Here is a 14,271-nt window from a genome sequence, read left to right as displayed (position 1 = left end):
CTAGACAAAGAAGCTTCCTTCTGCCCTTGGCCAAGAGATTGACAGACTGGTGTGAACAGGAACTAGCCAAGGCAACCTGGCATGTTGCTCTCAGTCAAGACAATGCGGGCTTTGGGATGAATAGAATATGCTGATTTGGGTGTGATTGGTCAACAACTGCTCTGGCAGAAACAAGACATGTGACCCTCTGAGGCAGCCAGATCTAGGGGTGGGGACAAACCACTGTGGATTCAGGTAGCCAAGCAAATATATGTTTTATAAAATTGTGTATAACAAATTTTACCAAGCTGACAAAAATAGGAAACTTTGGGATTCTTAAAATGAAAAATTCACTTACATTTTAAGACTAAGCTCGATGCCGTGTGATGTTCTGAGTTCAAACCCCAGAATTATTAATATTGCAGCTGCAGTGTTTTTGCTATGAACAAAAGAATTTACAGGAAGGTGCCCAGAGAGGATATGTATGTTTGTGTAAAATATGGTGCAGAACCAATATTGGGAAACCGACCAAAAGCGCAAATAAGTTGTCATTTCTGAACTAGAGCTCTTAGGAAGATCAGAGTTGGACAAGAATGTACCTTAAGTAATTTGTGATGTGTATATGTATTATGAACAATTTGTGTATCTGGGAAATCTGTTTTTTGGGTAAAATTGATTTTCTCTGTAAAAGCAAAGGGGAGGGATTTCAGTTAAGCCATAAACATGACACCGGGTGACACGCTGATTCTTTCTCCAGTCAGGGGACAGAGAATCCTCTAACCTATCAAATCCTTAGGGGGTTGGGCATAGAGAATCAGCCTACCCACCCACTTTGGAAACACATAAAAAGAGACTCTTCAGGACAGAAAAGGAACACTCTTTTTTCCACTACTCACCGATTCCTGCGAAGCACTCTGCCGGACCATATCCAGACAATATCCAGACAGAGACTCCAGACTCCAGATCTAGATCCAGAGACCAGAACTCTAGAACCTTGAAGCAGAGAGGCATAAGCCAAAAGCTAAACTCTTCTCAGCAGGCTTCAGAATCTTTTGCAAACCTGAATCTCACATTCAACAGCCGGGCTGAGCTGTCTGCTTCTAGCTAAGAACCCTGTGCTAGAACTAAGGTCCAGACCCAGAAAGCAGTGCTGTAATCCAAGACCCATCAGATGCAGTTCAAGAGGCCGCAGACCGCCGTGCAGTGCTGAACACAGAACGCAGAGGGCCTGAGACCATCCGGTGGCGAGAGTGAAGCCAAACCCTTTGACCAGATCTTACGACGAGGCCCATTCCATTCCCAAGCCTAGGAGTGAGTATCTAGTTTAGAACTGTCCACAACCAATCTCTGAGTTTAAAGTAATCCTCCTCCAACCATTTTAACCTGTCCAGAACTGCATTATAGAATCTTGTGTCCATCCTGTTGATTTCAAATCTGTAAAGCGCATCTGTCATTTCTGAAATCTTGATTTTATTTCTGCAAAATCTACCTTCAGAAAAACATCCGTAACATTTGAGTCGCACGACCTAGAAGCAAAATTTGAATCATTGCTAGTGTTGACCTGAGCCAATCTCAAGTAATTATCACTCATCCTGAATCTCTTTTAGTGAATTAAAATCAATTTAGCATAGTTTCACTTTCACTGCAATCACATTCAAACGTATTTTTGACTGTTTTAAAATCATACCTGTTTCTCTAAGCTTGCTTGGGGAACTGGGATTGAACTGCATTCTTGATTGTCTTCCTGAAACCTGTGTGCCCTCATTTCCATCTCTTCATATTGCATAGGGGGGAGTGAGTAGTCACAGGGGATAAAGTGACCATATTGTCTTTTGTTGAAATCATGTCAAGTTATTTCTGGGTTGCATTCTTTCCCATTATTTAATTTCCTTGAATCATATAAGGTATTCTCTGCTACAGTATCCTTCATATTCATACTCCTAAGTGATTAAAGAGATTGTCAATTTTGTACTATTTCCCCTTGTTGATTACCGTCCATATTCCTATGCGTGCTATTCAGATATTCTTTTGTTCATAAAAGTGTGATATATATATATTGTTCAATTCTTCAAATAAACCTTTTAATTTGCAAAACAAACTTGCTTCTTAGCTCAGTGAGGTCAGGGGAATTCAAAGAGAGGGGCGTTATATAAGGGTTCATCATCCAGATTTAAAGAATTTTGGCATAAAAATATATAAATAAGGGCTTCCATTGGGCATCCCATCCTAAGCATTGACTTAGTTGGATTGCTGGATTGAAGTCACTTACAGATTGGAGGCTCGTCCGGGTTTCTGGATTAGAACTACCGCTTGTGCAGCTTAATACAGTGTGCTAACTGACAGGATACATAAATCCTGTTGGGCTACTACGCTGTGTTACACTGTAAAAGCACCCTTCAAAAAGGAACGCTCTCAGCAAACGGTCTGTTTTGCAAAATAAAATTTCCTTCCTGTAAGTCAGGAAGGAAATCAATTTCCAGAATGACGACATTGGTAGATATCAAGATAGCTAGAGAACACCTCTTACATAAGCTATTTGTGAGAGGTGAGTTGACTGAGCAGGACCAGAATGCATGGTTGCAGGCGATCACACAACAGGTCACTGCAACTGGGTTAGATAACTGGAGAGATCAGGGTCCCTTACATGTGGCCCTGAGTGAACTATATATGGCCCCGAAGGCCAAGGATGAGCACAGCAAGATTGCCAGGGTAGGGGCATATTTATATTTATCCATGGGAGCCATACAGGACAAATGTGCTGAAGGCCAAGATCTGGCAAGTAGGCAACTGATGGCATTGGAGAAGGCCCAATCTGATCTGGACTCTTCGGAGCACAGGCTGCAGAGGAGCCAGGAGTCAGAAAACGAAAGTAGGCAGTATCTATTTAAAATAAAACAGGACATGGGTATCCTGCAACAGGAAAGGGCAGACCAGGATACCAGAATTCTGGCCTTGCAGAAGGAGCATCAAGAAGGTTTGGACTCACTACTGCAGAGCCAGAAAAAGCTGGAGCAACAGATAGATGTCAACAGGGCATGCACAAAGCAGGTAGCCACCCTGCAAAGCCAATAGGATAAAGAAAAAGAGGAGAGAAATAAATTGATCTTGAAAGACCTGGATACCCAGGTAGTGTTTGATGAAGAGCTCCAGAAAGCTGGTGCCCTTCAAAGGCAGAGGGATGACCTGGTGGCACAGAGGCAGGCTCTTGCTCAGGAAAGGGCCACCTTAGGCCAGGAAGAGTGTCACTTAAAAGGGAAGCTGGAAGAAAATCACCTGGCCCTGAGGGACTGGGTGACCTCCAAAAAGAGCATCAAAACTTGTTGGAGCACACCAGGAGGGTGGAAGATGCTCTGGCAAGAAAGGAGCAGGCCAGTAGGGACGGGTCTCAGGAGGTAACCCTCCTGCAGCAAAGACTGACCCAGTACTCCAGGACCAACCAGGAAGCACAGAGGGAAAATGAGGCTCTCTGTCAGCACAATGATAGGCTCCAGCAACAGGTAGCCATGCAGGAGGGACTGATAGAGTCTAGTAAGACCTTGATTGAGGAACTGAAAGCACAGGCTCTTGCATGGCAACAGGGAGCAGGGGCTGATAGAGATTAGGTTCGCTGGGAAAGGGAAACACCTGAGCATAACCTTAGGAGCCCTAGTACCAGAGGCCTTCATCTCTCCCAGTCCCTGGACTCTGCCACCCCCATGTCCCCTGGCACACATGAGCCCAGGGCCACTGGGATGTCAGATTACTATCCAGCCAGAAGTATGGGGCTCATAGGCCAGTACCTCTCAGGAACAGATGGGTAGGCATCTGGGTATGGTCACCCAAGTACTGTGAAGTTTAGTGGGGAACCCCAGGAGAGTAGGCCCACTAAGGGCATCCTGAAAACCTCTGCCCAGTTAGGCCAGTGGGGGGGGACCCATCAAATCCTGGGAGCAAGGAGGAATCAGAAGACTCCTCTGAGCATCCCAGGACACAGGAGACTAGGTCCCCACATTCTGCCAGCCATTCCCAGGTTCACAGAATCCGGGAAAACCTGGAAGATCAGACGGGCACCTCTGGGAGCAGTGCTTCTGAGTCAGAGGATGAATGGACCAGGGTTACCTGAACCAAGAAGGCCAATAAGGCAAAAAGGGCCTTGCTTAAGGACCCCTTAAAACAGATCAAAGCAATAATGAGCGTCATCACTACTTATCATGAGAACGCCAAGTATTCTGTTTGGGAACACTTGAAGCTCTTTGAGCAAATGATGGAGACTTTCCATTTGAAAGACAGCAGTAGCTGCATTCAGTACGTAAAATTGACATTCTCCCCAGAATACTCCAGTTTCTTTGCGGGGCTGGAGGACCAAAACCATTCAAGATGGTCCACATTGAGGGTGGCCATCTTAAAGCACTTTTCTGTTCATAGAAATCCCCAAGAGGCTCGCAAGGCAGCCTACAATTTTCAAAGAGGGGAGGATCAGGCCCCACAAGAATGTGTGCAGGAGTTGAAGTGTGACTTTGCACAGACTACCAAAAGGGTGCGCACGGACAGTAAAGAATTTGTTAACACTTTTTTCCATGCCTTACCCAAATACATCATGACACAGCTAGTGAGAGATTTCCATGAGAAAAGGTCACTAGACTTGGTCATTGAACAGGCCACCTGAATCTATGAGGTGCAGAAGCCCACAGAAAATAAAAATAATGCTCAGAAAAACCCCAAACCGACCAGCACCCCTGCTGCTGCCAAGGTGGCAGAGGTAAAGGTTGCCCCGATTTTGGATTTGGAGATGAGGGGGCCTAAAAACTTGCCTGCACAGAATAATTCCAAGCCCAGAAGGCCCTCGGGCCAGTCACAGACAGGGAGTCAAGGAGGTAGTCCCACAAATGGGGTCCCTCACTCCCCTGACTATGTAAGTCCCTGCTACAAGGGAAACCTACCCATCCTGGGTCATGTGTGGACTCCTCCAGCCCAAGGGGGGGATCCAACCAAGCACCTAACCCAGGGAACTTCCCTCCTAACTTCCCCCAGGAGGGCAGAAATTCACCAAATCCTGGGCAGAAATTTTTCCCCAGGTATCCACAAAATGTTCAACCCCAAAATCATTCATCCTTCTTTCCCCACTTCCCTGAGCCCAGACCACCTAATCCGGGAGAGGGGAGGCCAAGAGTGGAGGGGTACCCAAATCTTCCCAACCCGGGGTACTACCAGAGAATTGATAGTTACCCTTCCCGGGATCATCCTAGGGGAGAAAACAGAACCCTGTATCAGCCTGAGCGGGTTTCACAGTTAGAGCGCCAGGTCCAAAATATGGCACAGGATCTGGGTTGCATGCTGAGGGCTCAGCAGAACCCTCAGATGGGCATGCCAGCGCAGAATGCCCCAAACTCTGGACCTGGCGCTCCAGAACAATGACGGCACCCCGACAACCCACCGGTTCCCAGGGAGGAGGCACAAGGGGAAGGGGGGTGTAAAGCCTTGGAGGAAGCTTCCTTCCCCACTTGTAAACAGCCCATGGAAACCCAGGAACCAGAAATAAAATCTCCTACCCCTGAAAGTCCGCCACCCAAGGAGCAGAGGGGGGTAGGAGAAACAAAGGACCCAAACAGACCCACTTTGTGGAGGAGATAGAGATCTTCCAATTTGAGGGAGAGGGTTCCCCAGAGGATCCTGGGAAAAGGATCTTCTCCTTCAGAGATGGGGGAACTCCTCCCAAAGAAAAATGGGTCCCAAGCGATTCAAATCCCGACTGGGTAGATGTGGGGACTGAGCTAGCGCCGCCCATCATCCCATCCCAGAACCAACAACATCAAAATCCCCTGGTTCAAACCCATCCTGGTGACTGCCTCCAAAAAGGAGGGGCGGCCCAGAACCGGAACCAGGGGAACCCCAAACTTCTCCTATCTCCAGTTGCCAACTTTTGCTTTCAGATTCCCAAGGCTCTCCACAGAATTCTGCCCAAATCTCTTCGCTAGCAATGTCCAAAACCAGAAAGTTAGCCCACCAGTTGTCCAAAAATGTGCATTATCTGTGCCCCCTTGCTGAGAAGGAGGGAAGATACTACGCCCCGGTACAAATACAGGGGCAGAGTACAATTTTGGCACTGGTGGACACTGGATCCCAAGCTACCCATCTGTCCAAAAAGGCCTTTGATGAACTAAATTCAGGAAGGGGGGAGAAATACCAAATTCCTCTCACCTCTCTTTGTGGACAACTTCAGAACTTTGACGGGAAGGAGATTCCCGTCAAGGGGACTGCGGATTTGGACATTAAATTTGGGCAACACAAGGTGAAACACCCGGTCATAGTAGTGACTCCAGAGGGCACCCCTTGTTTACTAAGGAAGGACCTCCTGAGAAGGTTGTCACCCCTAATAGACTGTGTAAACAAGGTCCTCTGGACCCAGACTAGCCGACCCATAAAATTGAAACAGAGTGTCAACCATGTTAATCTAAACGGCACATGCCACATGGTTAAACAAAAATCTGACCAAGTAGAATTTCACTTCCAGAACAACCAAATTCCAGACGTGACAGTAATAGCAGTAGGACAACAGACTGGTGATGGGGGGTCCTCTCTATTTCTGAAAATCAACCTTCCTTCCAGTTTAAGGTGGTATTCAACACTGGAAGGAAACACTCTGAAATTCTTTACCAATCCACAATCAGACATTCCCTCTGCAATAGCCCAGAAAGATGTGAAATCAGTTCAGAGCCTGGCTGATGTTCAGCAAATTGGAGAGCAGTTGTTCATCCCTGTTCAGTTTAATGATGGGAAGGACTCTGTTCTCACCCGAGTGTGTGTGAACAACGGTAAGAGCTTCATCAGCAAAGCCATGTTCCGCCAACTCCCAAAAGATCCAGCCATTCCTACATTCAAACTGATAGACAAATGGGAAATGGACCCAGAAGCACCCAATTCCAAACATCTCCTGCCAAGCAGGTGTATGCTCAAAATCTCCATTGGCAACAAGAGCACAGTCCATAATTGTTGGGTCGTGAGAGACGTCACTGCCACCTTTTACTTAGGCAGTGATATTCTCAATCGCTTTGCTATTAGTTTGGACCTAATAAACTTCAAAGCTTGGTCCCGATTAGCTGATAACCCCATGTGCTTTGATGATCCAGAGAAAGCATTTAGGTCGGCTCAATTGCTACCTTATGCAGTTGAAATTCAGATTGGAGAGGAAGTCACCATCCCAGAAAGGACCCGACAATTCTCCCTGGAAGTGAAAGTTAAAAGAGGACAGAAATTGAAAAACCCTGATGCTTATCTTCATCTAAATGCTTCTCTCCAACAGCAAGGGTTGGGGGTAAACCCAACACCATTATTCAATATAGAACATGACACCATTCCAATAGAGGTGGATAACAGTGACTTAAAAAGTATCACTCTAGCCGCAGGCACCATTATTGGAATGGTGGTTGATGACCGACATTTTTCCATTGATTTAGGTCATGAACTGTTAGGACCAATCCCAAAGGACTGTTTTGACAGTGATGACAACACAACACTGGACAGGATCTTTACCCGGCATGGGGGGAACTTCCTGGTGTACACTTCCTACCCTTATGGTAAGGAAGATGTGACTTGTGACTTCAGGAGTGATGCAGTGATTTTCCAGGTCCATGAGGGCTGCCTTTCCCACCTGAAGCCACCAGTCCAAATCAGCACTCTGACCAGGGACGTCTCCACCCAGCTGGAGGAGGCCGCTGAGATAGCGAAACCAGAAGTCTTTCCCATCTTCAGGCAGATGGTTGAAGAGAGAGTCAACCTAGCTGATGCCTGTGTGACTCTGGAGCAGAATCAAAGGCTGAAACAAGTCTTCTTGGATTTTCAAGATCTCTTTGCGGTGGACTCATATGACTGTGGTCGCACCGACATCCACACAACAACAATTTGCACAGACCTTGGCATGACTCCAGTGTTTGTGAAGCAATATCGCCTGCCTCTCACATCAATGGAGTCCCTTACTGAAATAATTAAGAACCTTGAGTCCCACGGGATAATCTGTCCAGTCCACAGCACCTTCAATAATCCGGTGCTGGGGATATTGAAGCCAAACGGCCAGTGGAGACTCTGCGCCAACCTTAGGGAGCTTAACAAACGATCCATAATTCCCGATGGCCACTTCCCTACATTGACCAAGGACTGGCCCAGATCCATGGGTCACAAGTATTCACTGCAATAGACCTGACCAATGGATACAGGACTGTGCCTGTCAGTAGGGAGGACCAATACAAGCTGGCTTTTACCTTTGGGGGCCAGCAGTCCACATGGACCTGGACTCCCTTCGGATACATCAACTCCGGCAATGAGTTCAACATTTTCCTACACAAGGCCATGCCCGACCTGGGTGCAAGCGGTAACCTGGCTTATGTAGATGATGTCCTCATCAAGAGCTCAACTGTTGAGGAACACATAGAGGATATCCATTATGTTCTGACACAGTTGAGGGCCGCCGGAGCAAAACTTTTCAGAAAGCACAGTGGTGTAGAACCCATGTTAATTTTTTGGGGCATGAGATTACTCCTCAGGGTCTCTGTCCCCAGGAAAAGAAAGTGGAAGCACTCCAGAAACTGAAGGACCCCACAACTCTGCAGAAATTAAGGAGCCTCCTTGGACTGACTAATTACAGCAGAAAGTTCATTGAGGGCTACGCAGAAATTACTAGACCCCTGATTCATCTCTTGAAGGGGGGGTCAAATGGGAATGGGGTCCAGAACAATCCGAGGCAGTAAGACAACTCAAAAGAAGCCTCTCACAAGCGTCTTGCCTAGCTCACCCCGTCAGAAACAAGGAGTTTTTCTTGGAGACAGGGTTCTCTAATACATGCTTGACTGCAGTATTATACCAAAAGCATGACAAGGTCAATAAAGTAATCTCTTATGCGAGTAAAACTTTATCCTCTGTGGAGGAAAAATTCAACGACTGTGAGAAGGCACTCCTGGCAATTGTGTGGGCATTGCAGAATTACTGCCCGTTTATCCAGGGGGAATACATCATAGTGGAGACTCCACACCAGCCTCTGCAATATTTCCAAAGTGACAAAATCCGAGCCGGAAATTTGAGTAATTCCTGAATTACTTACTGGATTCTGTCAATGCAAGGCTTTCCTGTGGAGGTCAGATATGGGCAAAACAAGAAGAGTCCCCTCGCGCAAGGTCTGGCTGACTTGCATGATTGTGCCAGAGAAAACTGTCTCGAGGACGATAGTCTAAAAATCAAGGACAACATGGAGGCATACCTTAATTCCCCACACAAAGTCTTTGAAGAAGACAAGAGTGAGGGAATGCCCACTGTCTATGTGGATGGATGCTCTTACCATGTTGACAACAATGGGGAAAAAGAACGTGTGGCCGGCGTAGGGAATGCATGGGTGAATGAGTCCCCAGAACCCTGCGCTGGGTACAAGATTGGTCCCTGTAGTAGGCAAGTGGCAGAGTTGATGGCTGTGCATCAAGCCATCCTCACTGCTGTCCAACATCAACTCCACGAACTGGTCATAATCACAGATTCAGATTATGTACGGAATGGGTTTGTGGAGCACCTGGTTAATTGGAAAACCAGAGGCATGTTATGTGCTAATAACAAACCCTTGAAACATGGGAAGTTAATTAAAAATATTGATGATCTGGTCACCTTGAATGGGTTGACCATCTACTGGAAAAAGATCAAGGGTCATTCTAAAGTAGAGGCACCAGACAAAACTGGAAATGGCTTAGCTGATCAGCTGGCCAAAACTGGGGCCATCTAAGGGGATCTAATTGAGATTGAGTCCCTGTTGGGGGAAATCCAGGTCACTGCTATCACTAGGTCCCAGACAAATGCTCACAATGATCTTTCAACTGCACAATGGAGTAAGGAGACCCCAGATGCTGATTTTATTACGGCTCAGAAAGGGGATCCAATAATTGTTAAGTTTTATCAACACATTGAGGACCCTGAGAACTTTCCCCTGACGGATACCGATTACATTGGGAAAGAGGACCTCAGAGTGTTGATGAAATGTCCCAACATTTTCCGAATCCAAGACGGTTTGTTGGTAAGGAATTTCCTAGCTGGCCATGATCAGTGGGTGGTTCCTACCTCATTCCGAAGCCTTATGTTAAGTCACGCCCGTGATGCGGCCACAGCTGGTCATAGGGGGTTTTAAGAGAGGTTGCATACTGGCCACACATGTGGCAGGACCTCGACCAATACTTGAAGGGGTGTCTTGTGTGTGCACAATTTCAGCCAACATCCCTCACACACCGTGCGCCTCTCCAAAAGAGGAGGTGACACTGCCATGGTCAGATTTACAAGTTGACTTTATCGGGCCCATGATTCACTCCTCTGGGGGGAATACGTACATGTTGACCGTGACATGCTTATTTACTAAATGGGTGGAATGTCTCCCGGCCCCAAACTGCAAGGCAGAAACAGCAGCTGCCCTGATGATCAATCACATCTTTTCGCGTTTTGGACTACCCCAAATGATTGAGTCAGACAGAGGTAGCCATTTCACCAGCGAAGTAATGACAAAGATGTGGGAGATACTTAGGGTTAAAAGGAAGCTACATATTGCTTACCGGCCAGCCTCTAGTGGGGCAGTAAAACGTTACAACAAAACCATTGTGAGCATTTAAAAAAAGTTTGTGGCAGATTCTGGGCCAAGTTGGGATATCCGATTACCTCTTGTGCTAATGGCATTCAGATCTACCCCTTCATCTGCAGCTAAAATGTCACCGTTTGAGTTGATGACTGGACGCAGGATGGTGCTTCCCCAGCATCTGCTTTACAGGACCCAAGAGCAGACATTGATCAATGCCTCCACAACTCATGAGTATGTTGAAAATTTAAGAAAACACCTTCAACATGCTTTTGCCTATGCTCAGCGAAATCTAGAAAGATCAGCAGATAGCATGAAGACCCACTATGACTTGAAGACTACCAGGAAAGAATACAATGTAGGAGACCGGGTCTATCTATACAATTTCCAAAGGGACCAGGCCAAACAGCGGAAATTTCTGCCTACCTGGAAGGGACCTTTTGAAATTGTAGACAAGATCTCACCAGTCGCCTACAAGATCCGCATCCCCAAAGTTAGTTTGACGGAGGGGGAACATAAGTAGGTCCACATTAAACAGCTAAAGTGTTGCCATCCCAGGCCCACTCTGCAGCAACTGGAGGAGTCCTCTAGAACCCCAGAGGGGGCCACTCCAGATCAATAAAATTCCAACTCTAAAACCATTCCACTCATAGTCTATAAAATACAATAATAAGAATGCAAATGTCTCCTGATTGACAAAATGTATATGCCCCCCCACTACATTGACAGCGGTGGGGAAATGTCTATGAATATGTTGTTGCCTTTTTGCTTTGTCATCCTAGGAGAGAGAAACCATGGAGACTGACCAATGAGGACGACCCGGGGACCGGCAGCAAAGATCCGAGGGGCCCGGGGTATCGCTCAATACTCCCATCAGGACTGGCGAGGAGAACCGATCGATCCACCCCTGATGGAGGAAAAGATGCTGAACTTTACCATTTGTTGAATCCGGAGAGATGATGCGGACATCCCAGTCTTGCAAAGTTCTATCAATGAAAGATCAATGGCCATCGCAAGGGGGGGCTTGTGGCATGTCTCAACCCACTCATCCAAGCCCTGCAACATCACTAGGCATTGCTGGCAGCAGAAACATCATAATGGCCACTGGAAAGCATGCTGCTCGCCGGAAATCACCAGAAAATGCACAGTGAAAACCCGAAAAATATGCTGCCATCCACTTCTGCCTATTTTAGTGAGCACCGGAGACCACTGCCAAAACCCATCCTTTGGCTGCTCACAGAGCAAAATCTCTTTCACGGAATACAGAGCTGTCTCAAAAATCCATTTTTATTTGGTGTCAAATTTGCTAAAATCATGGCTCACAAACCAACTAAAAAGATCCAACCTCCTTGTTGGGTGTTCCACCTCATTATACTGCAAGAATCCACATAAATCCAATGTCAGAAAGAATCATGTGTTATTAGAACAAAATCCACTTTTAAAGATATTTGATGGAAAGACAGCTGTCAAAATGGGTGTAGTACCATTACTCGCCTCTGTCAGGTGCTGGCGATTTATAATTCTGACAGGAGAGCTGTGTTTCAGAAGTTAAATATTCCAAAGAAGAGAATTCCGTCAAAATACCCTCTGGGCCTCATCACGACCTCAGCGGTAACGCCGGCGGTATTAGCGCGGGGGCTATTAGTGCGACCGCCATAGCCCCCGGCGCTAATAGCGCGGGATCACGAGTTGGGCGGACTTGGAAGTCCCCATTCCCTATTGAGCCCATTCGGGAATGCCCCATTCCCCAATGGCTCAATGGAGAATTTCGCGCTCATACCGCCGGCGGATTTCCCGCCGACGGTATGAGCGCGAATTCTCGGCGGATTTCACACCAGCTCAGAGCTGGGTTGAAATCCGCCGAGGTCCTGATTCGGCGGACCCTTAAATCCGGCGGTAATAGCGCTACCGCCGGATTTAAGGGTTACCGCCGAGGTCGTGATTAGGCCCAGAGTGCCACATAGTGATATCATTGTTGAAAAAGACTTGATTTAAAGATATGTTGCTTATTGTGAGTTTATGAATGTATTTTATTTTACAAGGAACTATGTTGCAATTGACTGGAAGGTAATCTGATTTAGTTAAAACTTCAAGAGGCCTTCTGTTCATGGGAACCCTTCACACCATATCCCTAGACAAAGAAGCTTCCTTCTGCCCTTGGCCAAGAGATTGACAGACTGGTGTGAACAGGAACTAGCCAAGGCACCCTGGCATGTTGCTCTCAGTCAAGACAATGGGGGCTTTGGGATGAATACAATATGCTGATTTGGGTGTGACTGGTCAACAACTGCTCTGGGAGAACCAAGACATGTGACCCTCTGAGGCAGCCAGATCTAGGGGCGGGGACAAACCACTGTGGATTCAAGTAGCCCAGCAAATATATGTTTTATAAAATTGCGTATAACAAATTTTACCAAGCTGACAAAAATATGAAACTTTCGGATTCTTAAAAGGAAAAATTCACTCACAATGTAAGACTAAGCTCGACGCCGTGTGATGTTCTGAGACCAAACCATGGAATTATTAATATTGCAGCTGCAGTGTTTATGCTTTGAACATAGGAATTTACAGGAATGTGCCCAGAGAGGATATGTATGTGTGTGTAAAATTTGGTGCAGAACCAATATTGGGAAACCCACCAAAAGCACAAATAAGTTGTCATTTCTGAACTAGAGCTCTTAGGAGGATCAGAGTTGGACAAAAATGTACCTTAAGTAATTTGTGATGTGTATATGTATTATGAACAATTTGTGTATCTGGGAAATCTGTTTTTTGGGTAAAATTGATTTTCTCTGTAAAAGCAAAGGAGAGGGATTTCAGTTAAGCCATAAACATGACACCGGGTGACACGCTGATTCTTTCTCCAATCAGGGGACAGAGAATCCTCTAACCTATCAAATCCTTAGGGGGTTGGGCATAGAGAATCAGCCTACCCACCCACTTTGGAAACACATAAAAAGAGACTGTTTAGGACAGATAAGGAACACTCTTTTTTCCACTACTCACCGATTCCTGTGAAGCACTCTGCCAGACCAGATCCAGACAATATCCAGACAGAGACTCCAGACTCCAGATCTAGATCCAGAGACCAGAACTCTAGAACCCAAACTCTAGAACCTTGAAGCAGAGAGGCCTAAACCAAAAGCTGAACTCTTCTCAGCAGGCTTCAGAATCTTTTGCAAACCTGATTCTCAAATTCAACAGCCGGGCTGAGCTGTCTGCTTCTAGCTAAGATCCCTGTGCTAGAACCAAGGTCCAGACCCAGAAAGCAGTGCTGTAATCCGAGACCCATCAGATCCAGTTCAAGAGGCCGCAGACCGCCGTGCAGTGCTGAACGCAGAACCCAGAGGGCCTGAGACCGTCCGGTGGCGAGAGTGAAGCCAAACCCCTTGACCAGATCTTTGATGAGGCCCATTCCATTCCTAAGCCTAGGAGTGAGTATGTAGTCTAGAACCGTCCATAACCAATCTCCTAGTTTAAAGTATTCCTCTTGCAACCATTTTAACCTGTCCAGAACTGCATTATAGAATCTTGTGTCCATCCTGTTGATTTCAAATTTGTAAAGCGCATCTGTCATTTCTGAAATCTTGATTTTATTTCTGCAAAATCAACCTTCACAAAAACATCCGTAACATTTGAACTGCACGTCCTAGAAGCGACATTCCATTTCATTATAGTTTTTCCGTAATCGTGATTTACGCACACGGAAAAATTGCAGCGAA

Source organism: Ambystoma mexicanum, chromosome 5p (genome assembly GCF_040938575.1).
Source record: "Ambystoma mexicanum isolate Mex_15411 chromosome 5p, UKY_AmexF1_1, whole genome shotgun sequence".
In the NCBI taxonomy this organism is placed as follows: domain Eukaryota; kingdom Metazoa; phylum Chordata; class Amphibia; order Caudata; family Ambystomatidae; genus Ambystoma; species Ambystoma mexicanum.
This window is presented reverse-complemented; position numbering follows the sequence as displayed.